This window comes from Ovis aries, chromosome 3 (genome assembly GCF_016772045.2).
Source record: "Ovis aries strain OAR_USU_Benz2616 breed Rambouillet chromosome 3, ARS-UI_Ramb_v3.0, whole genome shotgun sequence".
Taxonomy (NCBI): domain Eukaryota; kingdom Metazoa; phylum Chordata; class Mammalia; order Artiodactyla; family Bovidae; genus Ovis; species Ovis aries.
Window position 1 is genome coordinate 193,510,994 of NC_056056.1, and position 14,339 is coordinate 193,525,332.

A 14,339-nucleotide genomic window follows, 5' to 3' on the forward strand; every position below is an offset into this window, starting at 1 on the left:
CAGTGGATTAACTATTGTTCCTCATACTGTTCTATAATTGAGAAGATAAGGAGAGTGGGTCATCCTAGGATTTCCACATGTCTGTTATCCTCAGAGGAGAGGAAAGTGCAAGATGAGAAGTGAGTTGTGGATGAATCTAGAGTCTGTCATTCAGCATGAAGTAAGTCAGAAAGAGGAAAACAGATATAGAATATAGCATGTATATTGGGGTTTTCCCTGGTGGCTCGGTGCTAAAGAATCTGGCTGCCAATGCAGTTAATGCGGGTTTTATCCCTTGGTTGAGAAGATCCCCTGGAGCAGAAAATGGCGACAGACTCCAGTATTCTTGCCTGAGAAATCCCATGGACAGAGAAACCTGATGGGCTACAGTTCATGGGGTCACAAAAAAGTCAGACATCACTTAGTGACTAAACAACAACACATATATGTGGAATCTGGAAAAATGGTACTGATGAACCTATTTGCAGGACAGGAATAGAGACACAGAGTAGAAAACAGATGTGTGGACGCAATGAGGGGAGAGGGTGGGACTAATTGAAGATTAGGATTGATATATATACACTACACTACCATTGTAAGACAGATAGCTAGTGGGAGCCTGCTGTATAGCACAGAGGGCTTGGCTTGGTGCTCTGTGATAACCTAGAGGGGTGGGATTGGGGTGGGGGGGGTCTCAAGAGAGGAGACATATGTATACATATAGCCGATTCACATTGTGGTACAGCAAAAACTAACACAGCATTGTAAAGCAATTATACTCCAATTAAAATAAACATAAAAGGAAAAAAAAATGAGTTGCCCCACAGAGTAGTTGAAGGTAAACTGAAAGATGTGTTTGTCTTTCAAACTTAAAAATAATTATAAATTAAGATCTTTCTCTAATGAAAATTGGGCTTGCCTGGTAGCTCAGATGGTAAAGACTCTGCCTGCAATGCTAGGAGATCTGGGCTGGATCCCTGGGTTGGGAAGATCCCCTGGAGGAGGAAATGGCAACCCACTCCAGTATTCTTGCCTGGGGAATTCTATGGACAGAGGAACCTGGCAGGCTACAGTCCAGGGAGTTGCAAAGAGTTGGACATGACTGAGCAACAAACACTTTCTCTTTTCTAATAAAATTATCACAGGTTGTCTATGGTTGAAAATAAAATGGAAATGAGATGTAATGAGTGGTCTATCTTGCCATGGTATGGACCTTTTTAAAATGTTTGACAGTGTATAAAATTTAGTGCAAAGACTGATCATGGCTCAGACATACAACTTCCTGGAAACAATTGAAAAGCCTGCATGGCACCAGTTACCACTGAGTCAGATCTCATCCGCAGGTGTGATGGGAGCGATAACTCTTTTCAGGAGGTTTGCGTGTTCCATAGAACATTTTCTTCTTTGATTTGGTTGACATGACAGGATATTTTCCTGCAGAGAAAGCTGGTATATCTTTGTTTTTCTTCAGCTGTTGTCTTTATCTTGGTCCTTCTTACGGGCCAATGTCCAGCTGTAGAGAGGCGTTTCTGATTTTGATTTCATTTTGAGCTTTTGTTTTCATACCAGGAAGCCTCAGTTTCTTTTTTGCTCTTGATGTACTCATTTGCATTTCTTAACTCTATTAGCGATCTCTTAACTGCATAACGGAGAAGGCAATAGCAGCCCACTCCAGGACTCTTGCCTGGCAAATCCCATGGACAGAGGAGCCTGGTAGGCTGCAGTCCATGGGGTTGCTAAGAATTGGGCACGACTGAGTGACTTCATTTTCACTTTTCACTTTCCTGCATTGGAGAAGGAAATGGCAACCCACTTCAGTGTTCTTGCCTGGAGAATCCCAGGGATGGGGGAGCCTGATGGGCTGCCATCTATGAGATCGCACAGAGCTGGACACAACTAAAGCGACTTAGCAGCAGCAGCAGCAGTAACTGCATAAAGATACATTTGATTAACTTAGAGCATATCAACACTGAATTTTCTCTGACTTAATTAATTTGGTCAGGGAATAAAAAGATACAAAGTGAGTATGGAGAACATTATCTTAATGTTTGTATCTGTTCAAATCAATTTACTCTCTTTCTTCTGCTAATTGGCCTGTAGTCTTTAGGTCCCTTGGGAGCTGACGCAATGTTCTTGTCATTGTTCATGGCCTGACACACCTTCTTATCTGCAGGTCAGAACTTCAGGGTAGACTTGCCCGACAGGGTGAAGAAGGGCAGTGAGGGGATAGAACAGAGAAGTAAATTTAGCTATGGAGACTAAAAGGAGGTCCAGCCAGTAGTAGCTAAGTAGATTAAGATTCTCAATCTAGGTAACTGTTGTCAGTAACCAGGAGATAATAAGAAGCAAAAGAAAGACAAGTACCATATATCACTTATATGTCTGGAGTCAAAAAGATGATACAAATAAACTTATTTGTAAAACAGAAACAGACATAGAAAATAGGCTTATGGTTGCCAAGGCAGAGGGGGATGGTGAAGGGATAGAGTGGGAGTTTGGGCTTAGCAGATACAAACTATTATACAGAGAATGTGTAAACAAGGTCTTACTGTATAGCACAGGGAAATATATATTCAATATCTGTGATAAATCACAATGAAAAATATGAAAAAGAATGTGTATATAACCAAATCACTTTGCTATATGGTAGAAATTAATATTATAAATCAACTATACTTTAATAAAATAAAAAGGAAATAAACGAATGGTTACCAAAGGGGAAAGGGAGGAGAGGGAAGGTTAAATTAAGAGTTTTGGATTAACATACACACACTACTATATATAAAAAGATAAACAATAAGGACCTATTGTATAGCACAGGGAACTATATTCAGTATCTTGTAATAACCTGTAATGAAAAGAATCTGAGGAAGAATAGATGCATATGTGTACCTACATCAATTTGTTGTACACTTGAAAGTAACACAACATTGCAAATCAGTTATACTTCAATTTGAAAAAGAAGAAAAACATAATGTTCCACTAGTGTGAAGCTCTATCCAGAGAGCCAGGTTCAACTGTCATTGATTTCAAGTTTCCAGCCACTAGGCTAGACATTTTGGCAACTGGCAGCTTCAGGGAGGTACAGACCAGAGGAGAGCAGGGTCCCATCCTTCTAGAGACTTGGGAGCTGATTCTTTAATCCAGGCAGGGACCCAGGGGAACAGGATGGACGTTTCCAGCATGGAGATCGTTAGGACTTGGCCAAGTCATAATGTCCCTCCACACCAAGCTGCAAAAGCAAGAAGCACGTGATTGAGGCCCTCTCCGGGGCCAAGTTCGAGTTTCCTGGCCACCAGAAGCTCCACAGCTCCAAAAAGTAGAGAATTACTGGCTCTTTCCCTTTGCCACACCACCGAAGTTTCTGGTGTCCCATGGGCTGCTGCCCTGCACGGTGTTATGGGTACTGTAAGAAAAATCCGTACCCAAAATCTCCCTTTTGCCAAGGTGTCTCAGATGCTAAGATCTACATCTTTGACCTGGGGCGGAAGAAGGCAAAAGTGGATGAGCTGCCACTCTGTGGCCACATGGTGTGAGGTAAGCATGAGTAGCTTTCCTCTGAAGCTCTGGAGGCTTCCCTTATTTGTCAGGCAATCACATGGTGAAAAGCTGTGGCAAAGGTGGTTTTCACATCCTTGTGTGGCTCCACCCCATCATGTCATCTGTATGAATAAGATGTTGTTCTGTGCTGGAGCTGATAGGCTCCAGACAGGTATGTGTGGTGCCTTTGGAAAGCCCTAGGGCACAGTGGCCAGGGTCCACATTGGCCAAGTCATAATGTCCATCCCCACAAGCTGAAGAAGGACAAGGAGCATGTGAGGCCCTCTGCAGGGCCAATTCAAGTTTCCTGGCGGCCAGAAGATCCACATGTCCAGGAAGTGGAGATTTGCTAAGTCTAATGTGGATGAATTTGAAAACATGGGGGCATGAAACACTATCCTTAACGGTTGCAGGTTCAAATGCATCCCTATTGTTCAGTCGCTCAGTCATGTTTGACTCTTTGCGACCCCAGGGACTTTGTGACCCCAGCACACCAGGTCTCCCTGTCCCTCATCATCTCCCAAAGCTTGCCCAAGTTCATGTCCATTGCATCAGTGATTCCATCCAGCCATCTCATCCTCTGACGCCCTCTTCTTCTGCCCTCAGTCTTTCCAGCATCAGGGACTTTTCCAATGAGTCGTCTGTTCCCATCAAATGACTTCAGCATCAGTCCTTCCAAGGAGTGTTTGAAGTCAACGATGTTAATTTCATCCCTAATCCTGGCCTAATAGGGACAGTTTTTGAGAACAAGGCAGAGGTACATTTCTAGAACTGAGTCTGAGCTGGGCACCAGGAATCTGGAAGAACAATGTGGGACTGTGTTTTGAAAATAAGACAGAAGCCAAGTTACCAGCGTCATACCACAAGGCCAGAGGCAGAAGACCGTGGGTAACTTGATGGTGATTCCCACAGCTTTGGGTGGCTACTTTCCCAGATCATTTCCCTGAAGCCAGGGCTGGTCCACATTTCCCAGGGCTCAGGCCAAGTCTGCAGTGACCTGAGTGTGGGTTCAGGCTGAGAATTAGGCCTGATAAAGAAGAATTTTCTAGACAAAATATTAAGTTCTTACCCTCTCTTGGGTCACCTCTGTGGAGGACACAGATGCTCAGTGAAGGAGAGAATCTGGGCAAATTGTTAACCAAGGCAATGTATTAGCAGTTTGTCTGAAAAATATGGGACTTCCCTGGTGACTCAGAGAGTAAAGAATCCACCTCCAATGCAGGAGACCTGAGTTCGATTCCTGGGTGGGGAAGATCCCTTGGAAAAGGAAATGGTTCCCCACTCCAATATTCTTGCGTGGAGAATTCCATGGACAGAGGAGTCTGGCGGGATAGGTGACAGGCTAAGTGTGGTGAAATTTAGGATGGATAGGGTGTGGATCAAGATTTGCTGACTGTAATGGAAATAGAAGTGCTTTCTGAGGATAACCAATATTTTATACTCTGAAAACTATTACACATAAAATTTTTCTGCTACATTTTATTTTTCCTGTCTGCTGAGACTCAGACTTTTAACTCTTTGCTAAAGAAAATAAAAAGGTGCTGAGCAAAATGACAATAGCAAATTAAATTAATTCGAGAATTTTTACTCTGGGTGATCTGCTGTTAATGCACTGGCTAGCAGCTCCTTATAAGTATATGACTATTTTGCTTAAATTTTGCTCTTCTTAGGGTTCAGTCTACTCTGATGAGTTGGCCAAAAGTTTCATTTGGGTTTTTCTGTACCATCTTACAGAAAAACCCGAATGAACCTTTAGGCCGATCCAATACAATTTGGGGTCTTATCTACTATTCAGATGATAGCACATTCACAAAGTATTGTTATTCTGGAACCTTAAAACATATACATTTCCAAATTGTTTTTTTTCTTGTTAAAGTCTGACATAGATGTTGACTGTTACACACAAGGTCATTAAGAAATGACGTAACTGCAGTTGGCAGGTGCTTCCAGATGAGATGGAGATTGTTGGAGTTCTTCAAACCTGAAGGCCAGTGATATGTATGGACTCCAGGGAAAAGCATAGTATTTCTTTTCCAGTAAAATAAGCCTTAATCTTAATTTTCAGAGAAGGCAATGGCATCCTACTCCAGTATTCTTGCCTGGAAAATCCCATGGATGGGGGAGCCTGGAAGGCTGCGGTCCATGGGGTCGCTGAGGGTCAGACATGACTGAGCGACTTCCCTTTCACTGTTCACTTTCATGCACTGGAGAAGGAAATGGCAACCCACTTCAGTGTTCTTGCCTGGAGAATCCCCTGGACGGGGGAGCCTCGTGGTCTGCCATCTATGGGGTTGCACAGAGTTGGACACACGTGAAGCGACTTAGCAGCAGCAGCAGCAATCTTAATTTTATTTGTATTTACTTATTTATTTACAAATATCTATTAGTCCTGTTCAAGTGTCATGTTTTTAAAGAAGTATAGCTGATTTACAATATCATGTTAGTTATGGGTATACAGCACAGTTGTATGTGTATATACATCTATATATGTATGTATTTTTTTTCATATTCTTTTCCCTTATTACAAAGAACTGAGTATAGTTTCCTGTGCTTTCCAGTAGGTCCTTGTTGATTATATAAAAACTATAGTACTTCTATGTGATCCATAAAATTTAGTACAAATCGAAAATCAACAACATATAATCAGAGTTGAGTTACATTTTAAAATAAGGCTTTGCTGCCCCAGAAATTCCCTTTCACGTGTGTTGAACTTGCCACCAAAATGAATATGCACTGTGCCAGCAAAACTATGCTTTCCTAAAATTTAGGTAATTCTGTATAAAATAGAGACTTGACACATTCATTCATCAGGCATTTATTAAGCAACTTCGTTGTGTACTAGGGACTGGACGCACTCCTGGGGAGGCGGTGGTGAGTGAAAAGAGACCCTTTCTCTCCCCTTATTTGGGTCCTGTCTTCAGTGTCCCAGAGACTCCTTACCTTCCACATGTTCAAAATTTAACTCTCTCGCTCCCCATCAGCTTCTCTTTATTCCCTGCTGCAGGAAATGATACCATAACCCACTCAATCACCGGAGTTGTACTTATGTTTGAGTCCATCCTCTGTACCAACCACTTTTCCAGTGCTGTTTCCTTCTGTAAATATCTCTTGATTCCACCCCCTCTTTCAAGACCTCTCTGCCACTGCAGTAGGTCAGGGTTTGTCATCTGTTACATAGGTTCATTCGAGAACTCTCTGACAAGTTTCACTGTTAACGAACTTGCCTCCCTGCAATGCCCTGCACCCTAATGCCAATGGCTGTCGTTACAAAATGTAAATGGTTAGGCTGCTCCTCTCTGCTTGCCATGCAAGCAAACAAAAGCAAGTGGCCAGACTGAACACTCGCCAAGCCTTCTGGAGCAGGGTCAGCGCAGGAAACTCATGGAGAAGGACAAGTAGCAGCTGGCAGATACTCTGCTGCCTTTGCATGATTAAAAATGATGAGATTCTAGATGTTCAAGACTCCAGGAGAGGGACCCTTAAGCTAGGCTGGCGTATTAATCATCTAATTAGGAGTGCTAACTCTTCCCCTCATGTGATCAAAAAACTGTGGTATTTTTGTACTAAGATACAGATGCGAAGAGTTGACTCATTGGAAAAGACTCTGATGCTGGGAGGGATTGGGGGCAGGATGAAAAGAGGATGACAAAGGATTAAATGGCTGGATGGCATCTCCGACTTGATGGATGTGAGTTTGAGGGAACTCCGGGAGATGGTGATGGACAGGGAGGCCTGGCGTACTGCAGTTCATGGGGTCGCAAAGAGTCAGACACGACTGAGCGACTGAACTGAACTGAACTGAACAGACAGCAGAGCTTGGCTTTGTCTTGGTTTATCATCTCAGAGTTTGTGGCTGATGGAGAGCCCTCTGTAGTCATGACTGGCAGCCAGAGGACACGCCTTGCACCCATGGGTGAACGACATAGCTTGCCAGAAAAGGGATTTGTCAGTTGGCTCAGGGATGGGTAAGAGTTGCCCTCTTGCCTGGCATGATGGGAGGGCTGGGATCCTGGCTTGCTGTTGGCCTGGATTGAGGGCCTTCAGTGACAGACCACTGCTGGCCTCAATGGTGCTTTTACCAGAGGCCACTTCCTTTTTTAGACTGCAGGCACTCAGTCTTAGACAAGTTAATCCTGCCTGATTACCACCTATAGATAAAGGTCAGACTTCATTCAGTGGCACACAGGCCTTCAATATCTGAACTCTCAGAGAATATACGATGGTATCAGTTTAGTAATAGCCATCCACCTTCTTTCCCCTGCTGCTTATTACTTTATACAATTGATTCTCAAACAACACTGGTTTGAAGTGCATGGGACCACTTATATGCCGATTTTTTTCAATGGTAAATGCTAAAGTACTACTTTATCTCCTGTGGGTTGAAACTCAGATTCAGAACCGTGAATACAGAGGAACCATGTATAAGAAGGGCTGACTATAAGTTAACATGAGAACTTTTTTGACTGTGCAGACGATTGGGCTCCCTAACCACCCTTCCCCCTACATTCAAGAATCAGCTGTACTCTGTGATTACCACGTAACTTGCATTTCCCCTCAAAAGTTGTGCTTTTTTATTCCCTCGGCCCAGCATACTCTTTCTTTCATTGTCTGATAATTCTTCTTTACCTTTCAAGATCCAGCTAAAGCATCCCAGTTTCCTCTCCAAAATCTCTGTTGCCTGCCATGTCAACTAAAAATCTGCTCTCCCCCTCCTCTGCCCTGCCCCAATTTGTGTATATCTCTGTCACTGTACTACTGAATAGCAGTGATTTGTTCACATGCTTTCTGCACACCAGAAAGCTTCTGAGGGCAGTATCTAGATAGGGCCTGGCACGTAGCATGGCAGATGGGAAGTGAAAACAAGCTGAATTAACAATAGGAGAGAGAGTTGTTCTTCCAGAGCTTTTGCAACCACATGACTGCAGCTTCATTCTTTTGTAAGGAGATGCTGCCTGTGCTGGAAGGACTCAGGATCAGTCCTGTGAAGGCCGCAATACTGGGAGGAGGAAAGGGAGTGGGTGTTAACAACGACCCACGTTGTATGGGATGTGGCATGCCCGAGATCACTTAGGGTTTCATTCTAGTTTTGAGACGAACACGATCATACAGTTTTAAAGTTAAGCCGCAGTTTTGGTGCTGGACATGTAGTTGTTATAATAAGTCCCCTACATATGAATGAGTTTTGTTTCAAGGATGCATTCATAAATCCAATATTTTTTAAATCCAACAAAGTTAGCCTAGGTATCTAAACTAACAATCTATTATATAGTACAGTACTATAATAGATTTATAATACTTTCACCCAAATAATACACAAAAATACAAAAGTAAAAGCATTTTTAGTCGTATAGTACAGTACCTTGAAAAGTGCAGTAGTACAGTCCAAGGCATATGGGGGCTGGCATTGAGTGAACAGGCAAGAAGAGTTACTGACTGGAGGAGCGAGAGGAGGTAGGAGATGGTAGAGCTGATGGATAGTCAGCAATAGGAGACAGAAGGCAAACTGCAATTTCACTGATGCCTGACATTGATGAAACACACATTCACATCTTTGAAAGTTTGCAACTTGAAGGTTTGTATATAAGGGAATTACTGTATTTTATTTTAGTTTGTTTTGCTATTATTAAACCAGTTTTCAAGTATATTATTCTTGAGAAATTGTTATTGGATAGAGCTGAAGGGCATTTGAATGTTTGAGAAGATATTTGTCTTTCCCATTTCTCTTCCTTATTTTCCACCATTGCCTCTCCCCCGCTGTTCCAGGTGACAGTGGCCTCTTGCCCAGGATTTTATAATAGTCCCTTATTGGCCTTCTTCTATCTAATCTGGCCTCCTCTCCAGTCGATTTCCAAATTGCAGCCTGAGTTACTGTTTTAGAATGCAAATCAGATTGTGTCATCCCATTGTTTAAAATCCTTGATCAGCTATCCCATTGATTTCAGGATAAGACAGACTTCTTAGGCCCACAAGGCTCTGCCTACTCTGTTCCCTGCCCAGGGCTCTGGCATCCGTTTGCATGGTGCTCCCTCTCACCCTTGACTCTTCACCTTTCTGGCCTGCTTTCAGTACCTAATAAATACTGTGTCTGTGTGCTCTCTTTCTATACAGCTTTTTGACACTCTGTCTCTTTCCCTGGAAAGCTCTTATGTTCTCTTATCTGGTTCACTCGTGTTAATCCCTTGGATCCTGTTTGAATATAAGTTCCTCCAGGTACCTTTCTTCAGATACCCCTCATTCATCACTTCAGATTCAGTTGTTTTAAGTATTTGATTCAAGGTTCTCTCTCATTTGAGACAGTATTCACTGTCCCAGGGACAGTATTTAATTTGGGAGGGTAGGGAGTTCTGTAGTACTTTCTATTACCAAGTCTCAGCTCATATTGCTTGCCACACGACAGGCCAGTCAGTCAGTGAAGAGATGAGATGTTTGGACAAGGAATCATGACTTTATCCAGAAAACCCTCAGACCGAGAAGATGACAGACTAGTGTCCTAAAGATCCATCTTACCCAAATTCGGATTCAGGCTTCTGTACTGAAAGGGGAAGAGGTATGGCTGGTTTTTGCAAACTTCTTGGTGCAGAATCCTTTTGTTCTTGTAGTTGTCTCCATAGGTCAGGTAAATATACAAGAAGACAAATGTTATTCTCTTGGACATCCTGTAAACATCAGGAAGACAAATGTTATTCTCTGTTCTGCAACTTTTTATCTCGATATGAATGAAAGTGTTATAGCTTTAAAAGTTAAGCCTGGGAGGCAGAGCTTTGAGAAGGGGCTGTTGTATATATTTCAGGTTTGTTCTCTGTTACAGTATCTCAGTTATTACCCTGAAGCTTGGGATGCGATAGAGGTTCAGTAAATTTAGTGGAAGGAATGAAGCAGCTTGATTATACTATGTAAAATCACCGACTGTAATCCTGGTAGACCTCCCAGCTAGGTGTGGCATATATATATACACACATATACATATATATACACACATATATATATATATATATACACACGCATATATATATTTTTATGTAAGAAACTTGGAGTTCATTATCACAGAGCAGAGGGGGAAAGCCCCACATTGGATGCAGTCACTTGGGAAACCTCTAAATGATTGTCTGAGACTGAAGCCTGTAAGAGAAGCCTGGTGGTGATGCTCAAGTAGGGTTGAACAGCCCAAATAGACATTGAACCCCTATTGGTGCTGCAACTATTATTGCCCTTAGGTGGTTATTTATCAATACAGGGTCTCAGGTGTTGCAGTGAAATCAATCTTGCAAGATACCACAATGAAGAAATTGCTCCTCTTTCCAAAGATTCAAAATCACTGTCAGTGGTGTCAGTTCAGCCAGGCTTTGCCCTCTGCCCAAGCAGAACTAAAGGGCAGGAGCAGTGATGGAGCTAGAAGAGTCGGTGTCCCCTGGGTCTCCTCCCTGCCTGGAGCTGGCATCCCCAGGCTCTAGGCCCCCATGTTGAGGCCATCACGCTCTCTTCTTTAATCTTCCAGCCATCAGATATCCCAGCACCAATTTTCTTGCAAAACAAACATGTGGGATTTGCATTTTGAAATGACGGCTCTTACAATACCACCATCTTTTCAATTAACATACTCCTTCCCTGCTTGTTTTAGGTATCTTGCCTCAGCTGCTAGAGGGAAACATTTTTTAGTCTTTGTAGCACTGCAGAGCCAAGATGTTTAGGAAACAAGCCAATCAATATAGCTCCCAAACAACCTCTTACCAGAGACTGTAATAATATTTTAGCCCCTGGGACTCTAATAAGGAAAAATATTTCAGCCAGATTATAGACACTAAACTAGTATGTTAGAAAAATCATCTTTTGACTTGAAAAGTTCATGACTTTTCTGGGAAGTAGTAAAAGCCATCAATTAAGTAATCCTCTTAAGACTTCTTTTTCAGATTGTAATCCCATTTCATGAAAAAGACCTTGCAGCTAAAGTAGTGGAATGCTCTATAATATTCAGAAGGAAGAAGATAGAACAGGTCAAAAATTAAAAGTCAATGACAGGCATTAAGTTCTTAAGGCATTTTATCACTTCATTGCTGACCTTTCCCTTAAGGAACAAATAGAGGCAAGGAAAGGTTTAGAACATGAAGATTTAGGTTCAGAAAATTAAATCATGGTGAGGATTTGTCAGCTGTGAGGTGGATTAAGTGCGGACTAGGAGACCTTGGGGGCAGGAAAGGCAAACTGTTATCATATTAGTAAAAAAAAATAGTGGCATTAAAATGTAATGGATAATGTCATGTCTTTAAAAAGAGAGTGCCTGAAGGAAACTCGGGTTTTATGTTTTAGTTTGTAAAAACCACTGGAATCTTGGTGAATCACGCTTGCAGATAGTTGAGAGAAGTTGTAAGCTGAATAAGGCAGGAGTATGTAAGCTATGGGGATAGGCAGAGTGGATATGGGGAAGTGGGCACTGGAAAAATGATGGAAAACAGGGAGGAGATCAAAGCAATGTGGCTATTGGTTACGACCAGTCCATCCTAAAGGAAATCAGTCCTGAATATTCATTGGAAGAACTAATGCTAAAGCTGAAACTCCAATACTTTGGCCACCTGATGTCAAGAGCTGACTCATTTGAAAAGACCCTGATGCTGGGAAAGATTGAAGGCAGGAGGAGAAGACAATGACAGAGGATGAGATGGTTGGATGGCATCACCGACTCAATGCACATGGGTTTGGGTGGACTCCGGGAGTTGGTGAAGGACAGGGAGGCCTGGCGTGCTGCAGTCCATGGGGTCCTAAAGAGTCGGACACGACTGAGCGACTGAACTGAGCTGAAGTGGTTAATTAAGGTTAGTAATCGCTAATATTTACTGAGTAATTTTGAAGTGCCAGGCTCGGCATGTTTTTTAATTATCATCCTATCTAATTCTCTTAATACCTCTCAGAAGGTCCTTTTATTTTCGTTTTATAGAAGAGAAAACTGAGACTCAGGTTCAGTAAAAATCTCAAGGTCACACAGTGGGTTGGAGAATCTCTGACTCTGTCATTTGTTTCTGTGTTACATCCTCCGTGACTTTTGAGTCCTTTCCATGACCTGGGCACTTAGAGAATCATTGACAAATCATATGGATGTATTATGTTACCTGTATAAATACGCAGTCTGTGTATGTTATTCTTCTATCTGTCTGCAAAGTTTTCTTCAGTTAGGATGTGTTTGAGAAGTGCTGAGGGTTAAATTGGCCAACCTCGAACTTTCTATTGCCAGTGCTGCTATGGGGTTGGCATTATGTTTAGTACACTTGAAAAGAAATCATTCTAGCCTTGAAAATCACCCTGTCAATGCACATTTTTTCTCCCTAAGTCAGTTAAGGGTTATGTGAGCCAAATGGTCCATCAAAGCTGCTGCTGACAAAACAATGAAGCTTCATTTACTTGAGAATCTTATTGGTAAGTGCAAAAAAGAAAAAAGAAATCTGTGTGTCTCTGGGAAATGAAAGACATCATGGAACTATCCTACAGCACATGAAAGGCTGCCATAAATGCAGGAGAGACAGGGTAGCAGTGAGGAGTGTATGCAAACGAAGATGGCCAAATAAATAGAAAAAAGACATAATGGAGTTTCAAATATGTTTCAATTTACTAATTATGACTCTACAATAAGCATATATGCAAATAAAGCAATGAGTGTAAGTTGCTTATAACTCCTCTACAAGTTCCTTAATTGCAATACTTCTATTTAGAAGAAGAATAATGTTGAACATATTTTTGTTTTAATTCACTGTTCTTATTTTAAATTAGAAACAATAGGTACATTTATTTAAATAATGTATTATTTCTGCTGCTGCTGCTAAGTCGCTTCAGTTGTGTCTGACTCTGTGTGACCCTATAGATGGCAACCCACTAGGCTCCTCTGTCCCTGGGATTCTCCAGGCAAGAATACTGGAGTGGGTTGCCATTTCCTTCTCCAATGCATGAAAGTGAAAAGTGAAAGTGAAGTAAATAAATTTATAAAACTGTTACCTTTTAAGTAAAATGTCTAATAAATATTCATGAAAATCAAATATGTTAAATAAAATCTGTGAAAGAGTGAGTTAATTATATTTTTGTAATTGGTGCCTCAGAGGGTAAAGTGTCTGCCTGCAATGTGGGAAAACTGGGTTTAGTCCCTGGGTCAGACAGATCTCCTGGAGGAAGGCCTGGCAACCCATTCCAGTATTCTTGCCTGGGGAATTCCATGGACAGAGGAGTCTAGCGGGCTATAGTCCATGGGGTCTCAAAGAGTCAGACACAACTGTGCAACTAACACACATAGAGTGAAGTGTAGATATACTGTACAGCTGTAGCTGGCTGAGAACTTACTATGTGCTAGGCTTTTTGCTAAACGTTTCATCTGATAAAGGTTTTATCATTTCCATTTTACATGTAGAAATTAAGGCTGAGAGATGTTCATGTGACCCAGGTCTCCCAGCTAGAAACAGGTTCCAAGCTGAGTCTGGATTTGAATTTAGGCCCATTGATGCCAAACCTGGAATATATCCATTTAAACTACACTGCCTTTCTTCAGATTAAGTAACTGCCATAGAATGATTACAACACAATAAAGTCTCTCCTTTAGTATGTCTGGGAGAGATAGCTAAAGGAAATTTCCATTGTGCTTTTCTTATGGAAATGGACGAATACTTGCTCAGTTGCTAACTTCTATTAATATGACCCAAGTTATTTTCAATGCAGGGTACACTGGTGTCAGTGAACCTGGTACAGTTTTTTTCTGGTGGGAAATTTCACAGTGTATGTCAAAAGCCTTAAATATGTGCTTGTTATCTGACCCAGTAATTCCATATAGGAAGGATTTACTTTAAAAT

The 14,339-nt window shown here is 41.8% G+C and overlaps 1 protein-coding gene and 1 pseudogene across 1 annotated transcript in view; both read left to right on the forward strand.

Annotated features, from left to right (window-relative positions):
• ST8SIA1 (ST8 alpha-N-acetyl-neuraminide alpha-2,8-sialyltransferase 1) overlaps positions 1-14,339 on the forward strand; it is a 179,934-nt gene that overhangs the window by 74,972 nt on the left and 90,623 nt on the right. The window lies entirely within an intron of this gene.
• Positions 3,354-12,949, forward strand: LOC105613279 (large ribosomal subunit protein uL16-like; annotated as a pseudogene).